The sequence below is a fragment of the Marmota flaviventris genome, chromosome 1, assembly GCF_047511675.1.
Source record: "Marmota flaviventris isolate mMarFla1 chromosome 1, mMarFla1.hap1, whole genome shotgun sequence".
Lineage (NCBI taxonomy): Eukaryota > Metazoa > Chordata > Mammalia > Rodentia > Sciuridae > Marmota > Marmota flaviventris.
In genome coordinates this window covers 167131269-167144328 of record NC_092498.1, presented here as the reverse complement: position 1 = coordinate 167144328, position 13060 = coordinate 167131269, and the positions used below count along the sequence as shown (strand labels likewise).

The following is a 13060-nucleotide window of genomic DNA, read 5'->3' as shown; positions in this document are numbered from 1 at the left end:
CCTTGGCTCTGCTGGCCTTCTACCCTCCGGCATGGAAGGGTAAAACCTCCCTGTCTTGTAAGCCCAGCCAAACTTCCATGTGCTCCCACCCCTCTTTCCCACACATTAAGAAATGCACAAATGGGAAATTGTGAGACTAATTCATGTCAGGTAGAGACCTGCCTAGTCATTATAGCCATGTGCCCCTCTTATTTTGCATCATGAACTCGGGAGGGAAAACAGTAATTTACTACGTTTCCTGTACTAAAACCTCTCCAAACACAACTTATCAAAGAGCAAGTAAAGATAGCGACACCTACACAACAACGTCTGTACTATCTGGATCTACAAAGTTGTAATCATCTGAAAACAGGGTGGGTTTCTCCCCCCCCCCCCCACACACACACACCTTTGAGCATCTGAGAAGGAGAATCAGTGAAGCCCTGTCCCTGGTTACATGCTTCACTGAACTGAAAGTCAGCAGGACTGGTAGGGAAAAAAGAAAAAAAAAAAATTGACCAGAAGTTTGAATCCCAAGTTTTAGAATACCTTTGGACCTCATTTTCTTCTTATGGCAATATTTCAACAATTCAAAATAAAGTTCCCAAGATCAGCATTTACCTCCTCCTCCCTTTTCTGAAAGTTTAAAGCCAAGATGTTTTTAGCAACCACAAGCATACAGCACTAATTAAGTTTTTCATTGTAAGAGCTGGCGTTGACTTATTCAAACTTGGCCCCAATCCCATAATATAAAATGAAGGCAGGCTTTTATTCAGGGTTGAGTGGCACAGCCTCAATATTATCTGACAAATTGTTGAAAAAGTTTTGGATTTGATAGAGTTGTGTTTTTTAATCTTATGATGAAAAGCCATCTTTTTTTTTTTTTTTTTTAAAACCAAGGATTGGACCCAGGGGCACTCGACCACTGAGCCACATCCTCAGTCTTTTGTTATATTTTATTTAGAGACAGGGTCTCACTAAGCTGCTTAGGCCTCACACTAAGTTTCCAAGGCTGACTTTGAACTCGCCAACCTATCTTAGCCTCCTGAGCCGCTGGGATTACAGGCATGCACTACTGTACTCAGCAAAGCCATCGTCTTTTAAGATCAAGAAGTTACTCCTACCATATTTCTGAGATGCAGAACAGAAATAAGATGGAGAACAAGGAGGTGGCTGCTTCTCTACCAAATGGGTGTGATAGTATAAAATTCAGAAAGGGGGAAAAGTTTTATTTGGGTCCCGACTGCTCTGCACATTACCACTCAACATGGGAAGATATAAGGGAGCCAACAGCACTCAGGGTTAATATAGGGGAGACTAAGATATCTATGCCTTGGTCCCCATAGGGAAGAATCTGACTGCTGGTACTACTCCCCCTGCAGAGTGGGAGTGAACTCATCTAGAAATTAAAGTCAGCCGGTTTGAAAAGGCCACTTCAATTGGATGGGAAATTGAGTCACATTGATTTATTCGGTTTCAACAAGATCTGAGTACAGTAGTTTGGCAAGAATCTAGAGGGCAGGAGATACCAAAATATTTCAACAAATTAGCAGATGCTTGCAAATTAAGTGGTTAAAAACTGTTACACTTTAACGCCTACAAATCATATTATTCATGACACTAATGTACTCCCACTGGCAAAGTCTGAATCTAATTTGGGTAATGAAGTATCTGATCACTACACTGAATATGCATAGTCTCAAATTTCCAATTTTTTTTTTTTTTAATAAACCAAGAGCTCAGGAAGGGGCAAAAATCCAAGAGTCACTCTAGATAGAGTGATAGGACAATCTCAGAGCAAAACCCTCACCATCTACTTTTCCTGATTGAAACTATTTTACCTTCTGGGCCGAGAAAGCTGGAACCACAACCTGACTGGAGTTCTCTGGTTTTCCTGCATCCCTCTCAACACAGACATTTGGTGGATTGTGCTCTATAAAAAGATCTCCCATATATAAAGCATTTGCTCAATGCTAGGTATGAGGGTAGTAATTTTTTTAAAATTTTTTTGTAAATCCACACACACATTTCAAGAGTAAGATGTTATGCGCCCCCCCACACCAATGGAGATGAACAAACCACATCCTGAAATATCTGGCTAACTGATTAGATCTCTGCACTATCAAATGTGGTGGCCCAGACGATAGTTTGGTCCCAGAGCCCACCCTCTCAGCCCTTCATTGAAGGAAAATGTCAGGTCCCCATTGTGAGATGGATCTATTTATAGGTTTCTAGATGTCATGCTTGGTAGGATCACCTTCAGGGTTCTCAGAACAGTCTGGTGCCAAGAAATATTTGCCCATTCACCATGAGACCTCACCCATTGAAGTCCTTTGTAAGAAAATGGAACCCCTGAACTATGGTTTTCTGAACTGTCACCCATGAAACATGTCAATATGGCTTTGAGCCCAATTTCTTTCAATTTAGTGGATAAAGAAAAGGTATGTGGGGGAAAAATGAGAAGACCAGTATAGCCACAGGTTTGGGGGGCTTCCAGGAAGATGAGCAGACCTTGAATACCAATCCCAAAGTGAAATTGATGGCAACATGATTTTTATGAAAAGTGACACTACCAAAAAGCAAAAAATATATAAACAAAGCCTAATTCACCGTAGAAGTTACCATCTTAGCCAGATGTGGTGTCACATGCCTGTAATCCCAGCAGTTTAGAAGGCTGAGGCAGGAGGATCATGAATTCAAAGACAGCCTCAGCAACTCAGTGAGACCCTGTCTCTAAATAAAATACAAAATCAGGCTAGGGATGTGGCTCAGTGGCCGAGTGCCCCCTGGTTCAATCCCCAGTATCCTTCCAAAAAAAATTAAAATGGGCTAGGATGTGGCTTAGTGATTAAAGTACCCCCAGGTTCAATCCCTGTACTAAAAAGAAAAAAATTACTATCTTGACAATAGTGAAATATGACAAAATCTTAAAGCTCTGGCCATGCACATTACCCGTTTTTTTAAAATTTTACTTTTGATGAATTATTTTTAACTGGCTATAGGTACTTAAGTTTGCAACCGATTCATCTACCAAGGATATCTTTGTGGATCCATTTCTCAGCAAAAGAGGGAGGGAGAGGTTATCAAGAGGTCAAGAAACCTACTGGAAAATAGGGAAACATTACATTCTCTTTAGGCATTCGCTTTTGTAAACTTGTTGACAGTCATAAATGCCCAGAAAATATGGGCTGAGTTGTTTTCGATCACTGTTTGAATAACAGATTAATTTAATAATCAGTGGGATATTGAATGACAAAAATTATCGGTTAGAACCGCCAAACCTCTAACCCTAATGACATTCTTATGTAAATTCTTATTTTCTTTTAGGCTCCTGCATTCTTAATAAACCCTATATTTTTGAAAATCCTTTTTTAAACACTGCATACTGTCCCTCTATGCTATAATATATAATATATCTGTCTACACTATAGGCAGATAAATGTCCACTTTTGGAGTTACCAATTCGAAGGTTCTATTTAGAGCAACTGAGTCACCCACCACTGGGTGAATTTTCCATATAACACCATCTAAGTGTTTCTACAAACAAAACTCAGAAATGCAATCAGGAGCAACCCCATCTTCAGAGATCAGCAAAGACCAAGAAGACCACTACTCTATAGCTAGAGCTACCTGACATGGCTTCCCAGGTCAAAATGTTTATATAACGAGGTCATCTGATCTAAGAGATGACAGATCATTAGTCACAGTCCCAGGGCAAATGGCAGCTGAAGCAAGTTCCCGTGGGAAGGCCACAGTTCTTTGAGATTGCTCTCTACAGTTTGCTATTGCTTATGGAAGAATAACTTCTGCCTTCAGACTGGTTTATAATGGACACAGATTTGTATGTTCCATTGCGGAAGGCGAGATGTTTTTCTATGAAAAAGATCTTAGTGCATAATTTCTGAAATACTATAATTTTCACCAAACTCAGTTTCCAGCTCACTCCTGGCCAAAGGCTGTAGAATTGTGTTATTTTTGAATGTCATTACTCCTGACCTGAAGTTACCTAGAAAGCTGGTCAAAAATTAGTAATTATCTTAGAGAATTAGACCTAAAAAAAAAGTTTCTTTCCAAAGGTTGATACAGTCCTATGTTAATTAGATATAAAGCCTAGGAGCAAATTCAGCCTTCCATTTGCTATCAACAATGTTGGTCATTGTATTGAACTAGCTATGGACCATCAAGAAAGGAAAGATCACAAAAAAAATCAAATAGCATCATTTTCCTCCTTAATGTATTGCATTAATGCTCACACAAATGTGAAATGACAATTGTTAATATTTTGATAATGACAGATCTATATCCTGTTAAAGTCTATTTCATGGAACAGAACAAGGAAGGACAGAGAAAAGAATATGCAGAGAATAAAAGATTTCAGTTCATCAAAAGCATCCAAAAAGACCATTTAAGTCCACTTTTATTTTGTATAAGCATTTTTGCTATTTTTTTTTGGGGGGGGGATTACCAGGAATTGAACTTGGGGGCACTCAGCCACTGAGCCACATTCCCAGCTATATCTTGTATTTTATTTAGAGACAGGGTCTCACTGAGTTGCTTAGCCCCTCACCATTGCTGAGGCTGGCTTTGAACTTGGAACCTCCTGCCTCAGCCTCCTGAGCCACCGGGAATTATAGGTGTGCTCGTCCAGGCTGTATATCCTCCACCCTCTAACCACAGAGCATTGAAACACGCCCAACAGCATTGTGCTATCATTTTTTATAACAAAGCATCACAAAGAATTGTGTGTAAGTAGTAGTCATGAATTGATTTCTCATTCAACTAGTTATCTAGCAATCTTGATTCTAATCCCTAAAAAGAGGGGGATGAGAAACAAAAGGGTTTTGTGCACTAGTGTGTGCTGGGGTTGCAGGGGACAGGGGTGGGGCAAGTATCCTGTCCATATCAGGGGTTTTTCTTTCTAGAGCTCAGCAATATCACTGCCACTACTGTCACATCTCCCATCATTTGGATCTTTGGTATCAGGTCAGCATCTGAAGTCCTTTGAAGACTAGCTCTCCTTGACAAGGTCCATGAGACAAAAAGATTTGACCCCTGATCATTCCTCATTTTCTATGTCGTCTCTCCTCACCCCTAATCCTATGTTCCATCTTCCCTGAACTTCCAACGATTTGTTGAAGTAACTGCAGTCTCTCTCCTCTCAATGCTCCCCCTTCTGCCTAGCTCTTTCTCCTGGTGGTCTTGCTTTATGTGCCACTTTTCCCCAGGGGGCCTTGCTTGTCCAAGCTGTACTCCCAGGTATCCTCCACTCTCTAACCAAGGTTCCAACCACCGAGCATTGAAACCGCTGGTTAGTTGTCTGCAAACCCCCCCCCCCCCCCAACAAAAGGCAGGAATCGTGCGAGCCACATTCATGGCCGTCTCCTGAAAATGTAACCTGGTATCTAGGATATAACACACAACCGAGGAATATTGCTAAAACCTTGAGCTCTCATTTAATATGTTCCAAAGTCCCTATTTTAGAGCTAACTCCTTAAAAATCTGCTCCAATGTCATTTATATATCAGTCTTCACACCTTATTAATTGCCATCTCCCAAAGATGTAACACAGGCCAAACAAGTCCAGAATGATAGAAATTGAGACAGTGTCTACCTTATGGTATGCGGAGGGTAGGCCAGGGGCTATGGAACAGTTTGAGATGTTCTCTCATTTCTTAACCTGAATGCTGGCTACACAAATGTGTTCATGCTATAAAAATTAATTAAGCTGCAAACTTCTAGTCTGGATGCTTTTCTTCATGTGCTACATGTCGAACAAAAGTTTCCTAAAACAATCCAGGTACGGTGGCATATGCCTATAATTCCAGTGGCTTGGGAGGGTGAGGCAGGAGGATAGCAAGTTCAAAGCCAGCCTCAGCAAAATTGAGGTGCTAAGCAACTCAGGGAGACCCTCTCTCTAAATAAAATACAGAATAGGGCTGGGGCTCAGTGGTTAAGTGCCCCCAAGTTCAATCCCTGATACCAACCTCCTGAAAAAAAAAAAGGTTACTAAAAATGAAAGGAAAAAAATCACAAGTTTTAGTTCCTCTGCCACTCAGACCTCCAAGTCTTTGTTTTTTTACCTCTGCTGTGTGTCACTGAGTGGCTGGATGGTGCTCTTGAAAGAAAGCTTTGAAAGGAAAAAATATATATCTTCTAAAGCTTGGAGTATCTTTTCCCTGCTGCCAGTAAATTCTGAAGATCTCAATTCCCCAAATCCGAGTTTGCAACCTATTCAAGATCTGAAACAGATGACTACTGGGGACCCTTAACTTCTGGGGACACCTTAAACTTTGGCTCTGTATCCATCTCATCCATCTTTGGATTCCCTGAAGCATTAGCATAGCTTCTGAACCAAAGAAGGGAAAAAAAAAAAAATCCAATGACCTTCTCTTTCTCTTGAGTGAAAGGCAATCACGTCTTTGCTTTGAAATCTTCAGGTCATTTAACTAAACTGCATCCTTGGTTCCTAATTACAAGTCAGTCAGGGAAAAAAATCCAGCTTGACCCTAGCGGTCCCCAATCTTACCCTACCTACCTATGATCACCCATCATTTGCTACGAGATATTGGTCACGGAGTTTGTAGTCATGACGATGGAGCGTATGGTAACCCAGGGGCCAAAAAAAGATTTCTCAAGTCATTTTGAAATTGGTGGTGTCCATTTCACACAACCCACAGAGCTATGAATGGTCAGCAACTTCTAAGTCATACACGATGGGTGATCTTCTTGTGTATCATTCTTCTCTCCATGGGAAATGGTACAGAAGTGAAGTGATACTAGACTATGAAAAGTAAAAATCTGAATTTTGACCCAATTTGAATGGGTTAATGCTTTGGAAATGTATTATGTATCTCAGTTCATTTGGGCCGCTTAACTGAATTCCTCAGACTGGGTCATGTATAAACAAGAGAAATTTGTTGCTCATAGTTTTGGAAGCTGGGAGTCAGATCAAGATGGCACCAGAGTCAGTATCTTCAGGGGGCTACTCCCTGTGGCCAAAATGTCCCCTTAACTTGGTCCACACATGATGTCAGGCACAGACAACCTCAAGCTTCTTTGTAAGGGTGCTGATCCCACTATGGGGGGGCCTAACTTTCATGACCTAATCACCACCTCCTCTATTAAGACCATCCATCACATTGGGCATGAAGTTCTGACATAGGAATTAGGGGTAAGGGGTAGGAAGACACAAACATTCTGACCACAGCATTCTGCATGCATTAAATGTGGCTGTTTGCTGAGTATTTACTTTGTTCCAGGCCTTGTGCTAAATTCACAGCACAAATCGTCTCGTTTAATTTTTACAATAGCCCCATGATACTATTACTAGCCCCCAAATAACCCAGAAAGAAGCTGAACTTCAGAGAGTTAAATTTCTCACCCAGACCAGTAATTAATAAATCGGGACTCACTATATACTTCCAACGCCCCCACCCCACTAAACCTCTATTTTTTAGTGCTTTGTTGTGGTGACCCTAAGATGTCCCCAGTCAGAAGAGTAAACTATGACATGACATATTGGGCAAACATGAAAGCCATCCTGCTCTAAACAGTCAGACATGCTGGATGAAACAGAAAAATAAAACAAACATGTTTAAATACAAGAGAGCTTACAAGGAAAAAAAAAAAAAGAAAAGAAACACTAAAAGCCAACTTGGACATTTACAGCCAAGTATAAAAAGCTGATAATTTGGCACTTTCTGAGGCTCTGACCAGGAAAAACAATATTGCCCATGAGAAATCCAACTTTAAGCCTAAACTACATGCTGCTTAGAGAAAATATTTACTATAATTATATGGTGCAAAAACCCCTAAATATAAAAACTTACGTAACAATTATTCTCAGGGAGTCAATACAATAAGGATACATGAGAGAAACCCCAATGCAAATCTACTGTGAAGAGAAACTCAAGCTCTAGTCTGTTTCTACAGAAATATTAATAGAAAAGATTAGTTTTTGGATAAAAGGAAAATTAACATTAATAATCTATCATGAAAGAAAGAAGATGAAAAAGATGATTGGCACCCTCCCCAATTTAAACTAGAACAATCTCAAAAGGCCTTTATAATTAATACAGAGCCTAAGAAGCCTCTGTATTTAAAAAAAATCTGTATATTCTTTCAAAGAATCAAATAAAACTTGCAGAATGAAAGTCATTCATCATTAAAACCCAATTCAGCTGGGTGTGGTGGCACAGGCCTGCCTGTAACCCAGCAGCTTGGGAGGCTGAAGCAGGAGGATCCAGAGTTCAAAGCCAGCCTCAGCGAAAGTGAGACCCTGTCTCCAAACAAAACACAAAATAGGACTGGGGGTGTGGCTTAGTGGTCTAGTGACCCTGAGTTTAATCCTCGGCACCCACCCCTCCACCCCCCAAAAAACCCAGTGGATTTTTTTAAAGTGGTAGGTGATACAGTAAAATGTCCATGAGTAAACTACAGTGAGTTTAAAGGTGTTACACAGAATGCAGCGCATAATAAAAATAAATTTATATCTAGGATCGCTTTAGTGAAACTTCAGAACCTTAGAAAGTGAATATGGTAAAAGCCATCAGAGAAGGGGAAAGCCAAGCTACCTACAGAGGCATAGAGCTGAATCTCAGTTGACAGTGGAATAATTAATACCTTCACAATATTCCAGGTGAGATTCTGTGAAGTCACTGATGCAGAGTTCATAGTACATCAAATAAGTCATTTTAGACAAAGAACAAGAACATCTGCAACTTCTAGGTTATTCCTAAGGAAACTTCTAAAATACCATAATGTTTTTTCAAAGCAATGGTAAGCAAATATGATAGTGGAGATACATATGTGATTTACTATATTCAACAGTAAAATTTTAGTATCTGTTATAAGGGATTAAACCCAGGTGGGTGCTTAACCACGGAGCCACATCCACACCCCCTTCTACTATTTTGAGACAGGGTCTCATTAAGTTGCTTAGGGCCTCACTAAGTTGGTGAGGCTGGCCTCCAACTTGTGATCTTCCTGCCTCCACCTCCCAAGTCACTGGGATTAAAGGCATGAGCCACCATGTCTGGCTCAAATACACTAAATTTTAAAAGACTAGCAGATGATGGAGATAGTAAAAATTTCAAATCCAATTATGTTCTATTTATAAAGCAAAATCCTAATGCAAAAAATGACAGAAAGGAGTTAAAACAAAGGAAACTATTACCAAAGAAGAGCTGCTGTACCTATGTGATTAGCAAGCGAAACAGATGCTAGAGCATAAAGCACTTTCATGTATAAAGAGGGTTATTACCTTGTGATTAAAGGAAAGATTTATTAGGAATCTATATTAGTCTTCACAGGGATGTCCTTGGTAACATAATTTCAAAATATGGGAAGCAAAATGAATTGAGTCGTGAGGTAGTTGAAAAAAATCCATATTTTTAGTAAGAGAGAAACTGACATCTAAAATAGACCAAAAAGATGATGGAAAGGGGAGGTCTGGAACACTATCAATACACTGACCCAATGGAACGATAGGGAGTTCTACCCGCCTATTAGAGAATGGAACTTGCACTTAAAAACACACTGATAAATACTATAATAAAAAGTTATTTTCTGCAAATACTAAAAAGCACGTGTTATACTCGTCATAATGCCATTTAATTAGACATCAATAAGTTTAAAAAAGATAATCTCAGTGGGTACAATAGCACACACATGCCTATAATCCCAGCTACTGGGAAAGCTGAGACAGGGAGATCACAAGTTCACAGCCAGCCTCAACAACTTAGCAAGGCCTTGTCTCAAAACAAAAAAGGGTTTAGGGGTAAAGTGCCTCCTGGGTTCAAATCCCTGTATTGGGTGGATGGCAGAGAGGTGTTCTCAAAATCCATGTTAAGAAATTGAGAACACTTTAACATTTACAGATCAAAAAAGTGGCGAAAATTAGAAAACTATTAAGAGTTAACAATGAAAACCTGCATGTTAAATTGAAGGAGATAGGCTGGAATGCAGAGAGAAATGTGCATGTGTGCATACACACACACACACACACAAAAGCTAAACATCAAACAAAATGCAAAAACCCAGTAAACTCAAAACATAGGAGACAGACAAAACAAATCTCTTTGGCATTCCTGAGAGGGACAGTGGGAAGGGAGGGAAGAAGACAGAAAGAAATGATTAAAAAAAATTGCAAACTTAAAAAGAGGGCAATGTACTGTATATTTTTTTCCTCGAAAAGACTAGAAGGATTTTTAATGTTTTTACCACAAAGAAATGATAAATATTTGAGGAGATAGATATGTTTATCCTAATTTGAACATTATACAATTTATGCATGTATTAAAACATCACAGGATAGGCCCTAAATATTTACAATTTTTATGTATCGTTTACAAATTTTTAAAAAAAGGATAAAAGTCACAAAAATGCTAGCATTTTAAAACAAAAGTAAACACCATGTATAATGGTATGCAATAAACTTGGAAAGGAGGATGATGTAGACAATGTACTAAGAAATATTATCACATACCAAAAAAATCATTTTAAAAAGAAACAAAACCCAGAGATATACAACTGCAAAAGAAACTAATTTGGCAGTTGTAAATTTACACATACACACAAATCCTATCAATCACTGGTAGTTTTACAGGTCTTATCAAACCTACAGGAAACTAATATTCTATCTTACAAGAAATGTTGCAGATATCAGAGAATAAGGGAAACTCCCCAAGTAATTTCATGAAAATAAAATGCCTTAGCAATAAAGTCAAATGATAACATAAGAAAAAATATAGCCACTCTTCTATTTGACCATGGATACAAAAGTTCACAGTACAATATGAATATGAACAAAACAAATTTAGTGACATGATTTTGCTATTCTCTAGTAATCATGACAATGTCAGTTTCATCCTGGAAAAGCAACTATGTTTTCACATTTGGTAACCTGTCTACTATCAAAGGTACTCATAGCATGTGCACACACACGCACACACACACGGTCATGCATTTTTTAACACACATATTAGAAGATGTTCTGAGAAGCCTGGGCACAGTCATGCACACCTATAGTCCCAGCAGCTCAAGGCTGAGCAGGAGGGTCATGAGTTCAAAGCCAACCCCAGCAACTTAGTGAGACCCTAAGCAACTCAGCAAGACCCCTCCTCAAAATATATATTTAAAAAAAAAAACACTGGGGATATGGCTCAGTAGTTAAAAGCACCCCTAGGTTCAATCCCTGGTACCCCAAAAAATGAAAATAAAAAATAAAATATTCTGAGAATTATATCAGGTGATTTCTTTATGTGAACATCGAAAAACTCTTAACTAAGATAGTTATATCATCGTATAGTTGGTGCATCAACTACAGTGTCATTATGCAGCACATGACTGCATAAATGTGTGTTATATGCAGCTTATTTTAATCATGACATGCACACATTTTGTGCTAAAAATTTTAATTTCATCAATGTAACTCAATACATTGAAATATTAGAAGACATTATTTTAATAATGGATATAGAGGGCTGGGGATGCAGTTCAGTGAGAGCACTTGCCCAGCATAATCAAGGCCCTCAGTTCAATCTCTAGCACCACAATAAAATAAAAGTGAATGTAGACCAGGTGCATGGAGCATGCATATAATTCCAGTGGTTCAGGAGGCTGAGGTAGGAGGATTGTGAGTTCAGAGCCAGCCTCCACAACTCAGCGAGATCCTGTTTCTAAATAAAATACATAAAAAGGGGGCTGGAGAGGTACTTCAGTGGTTAAGTGCCTCTGGGTTCAATCCCTTGTACCTGCCCCTTCCCCCCCAAAAAAAATTGAATGTAGAAAACATTTGATAAAATTCAACATCCAATTGGGCTTCAAGCAATAACCGTAACAATAAAAAGTCTGATAAAAGGTTTTTTTAAGCCCCCCAAAATGGCTAACTACCAAAAGCCATAGCAGTTCTAGAAAGGGATAATAGCTAGGGTTACACAGATGCACCTGCAATGTACACTTAAAAACAGTTAAAAGAGTAATTTCTTTTATATTTCACCATAATTTAAAAAAAACTAAGAAACATCATACCTAACAGAACTTATTAGAAACAATTCCTTTACATTTGGAATGAGTCATAGTCACCTACTCTGATTGCTTCTATGCAACAATATATCATAAGTCTAGTGCAGTAAAACACCAAGTAATAATTAACATCAAGATATGTGTAATAAGAATTGTAATGCATTCCGCTGTCATGTATAAATTTAAAAAATTAAAAAATATTACGTTTGGAAAAAAGATTATACAGGAAACTTTTTACAAATATTTCTGTTTATGTTAAAAGCCCAACGGAATCCACACAAACTACTGGATCTACAGTGCATTTTGCAATCTGTTGGCAACATATTCAATGCACAGAAATCAATGATGTTCTCAGAGACGAGCATTATACACAAAAGGAGTTTTAAATATATTCCACATACAAAACTAGATTTAAAATTTTATTTATATTAGATTTATAAGTGTACTAAAAGGCACAGAAAAAGATATAAATGTGCTTAGTTTATGAATGGGAAATTCCAGTATCATAAAAGTAGCGATTGTCTTTAATTTTGTTTATAAGCTACAGCAATTTTAATGAAAACCCTAGCAAGAATTCAAGGAAATTTGCAAGCCGATTCTAAAACTAATATGGAAGAATAAAGAACCAAGAATGGCCAAGACTAGAAGAGGAATAAGGAAAGGGTATGTATTCCCTTATAAAGCCATAATAATTAAGAAGTTATATGTACATAGTATTGGGAAACCATAAAATCTGGAAACACATGTATACAGAAGGGACATAGATGTCATTACAAACTGAAGGGAAAATAAAGACTATTCAACAAAAAGTGCAAGTTAAAAGAATACTTTCATAATATGTAGGAGCTGCTGGGCTCAAAGTTTAGCAACATGTGCACGGGCACACACACAATGCAGGTTAACAGGTGGATTACATGACAAAAAAATGAATCAAAACCCTTTCTCATGCCACACACGGAATTCCAGAGGGACTAAAGTTCATGTGAAAAAGCATCACATTCATGTCCTAAGCATAAAAATATAAGAATGTAATTTTGATATTAGAGCAGAGAAGAAT

General features: G+C 38.4%; 1 protein-coding gene across 1 annotated transcript in view; it reads right to left on the bottom strand.

Moving 5' to 3' along the window:
• The window catches only part of Cacna2d3 (calcium voltage-gated channel auxiliary subunit alpha2delta 3), an 872527-nt gene that overhangs the window by 44229 nt on the left and 815238 nt on the right, over positions 1–13060 (bottom strand). The gene's annotated exons all lie outside the window — the stretch shown is intronic.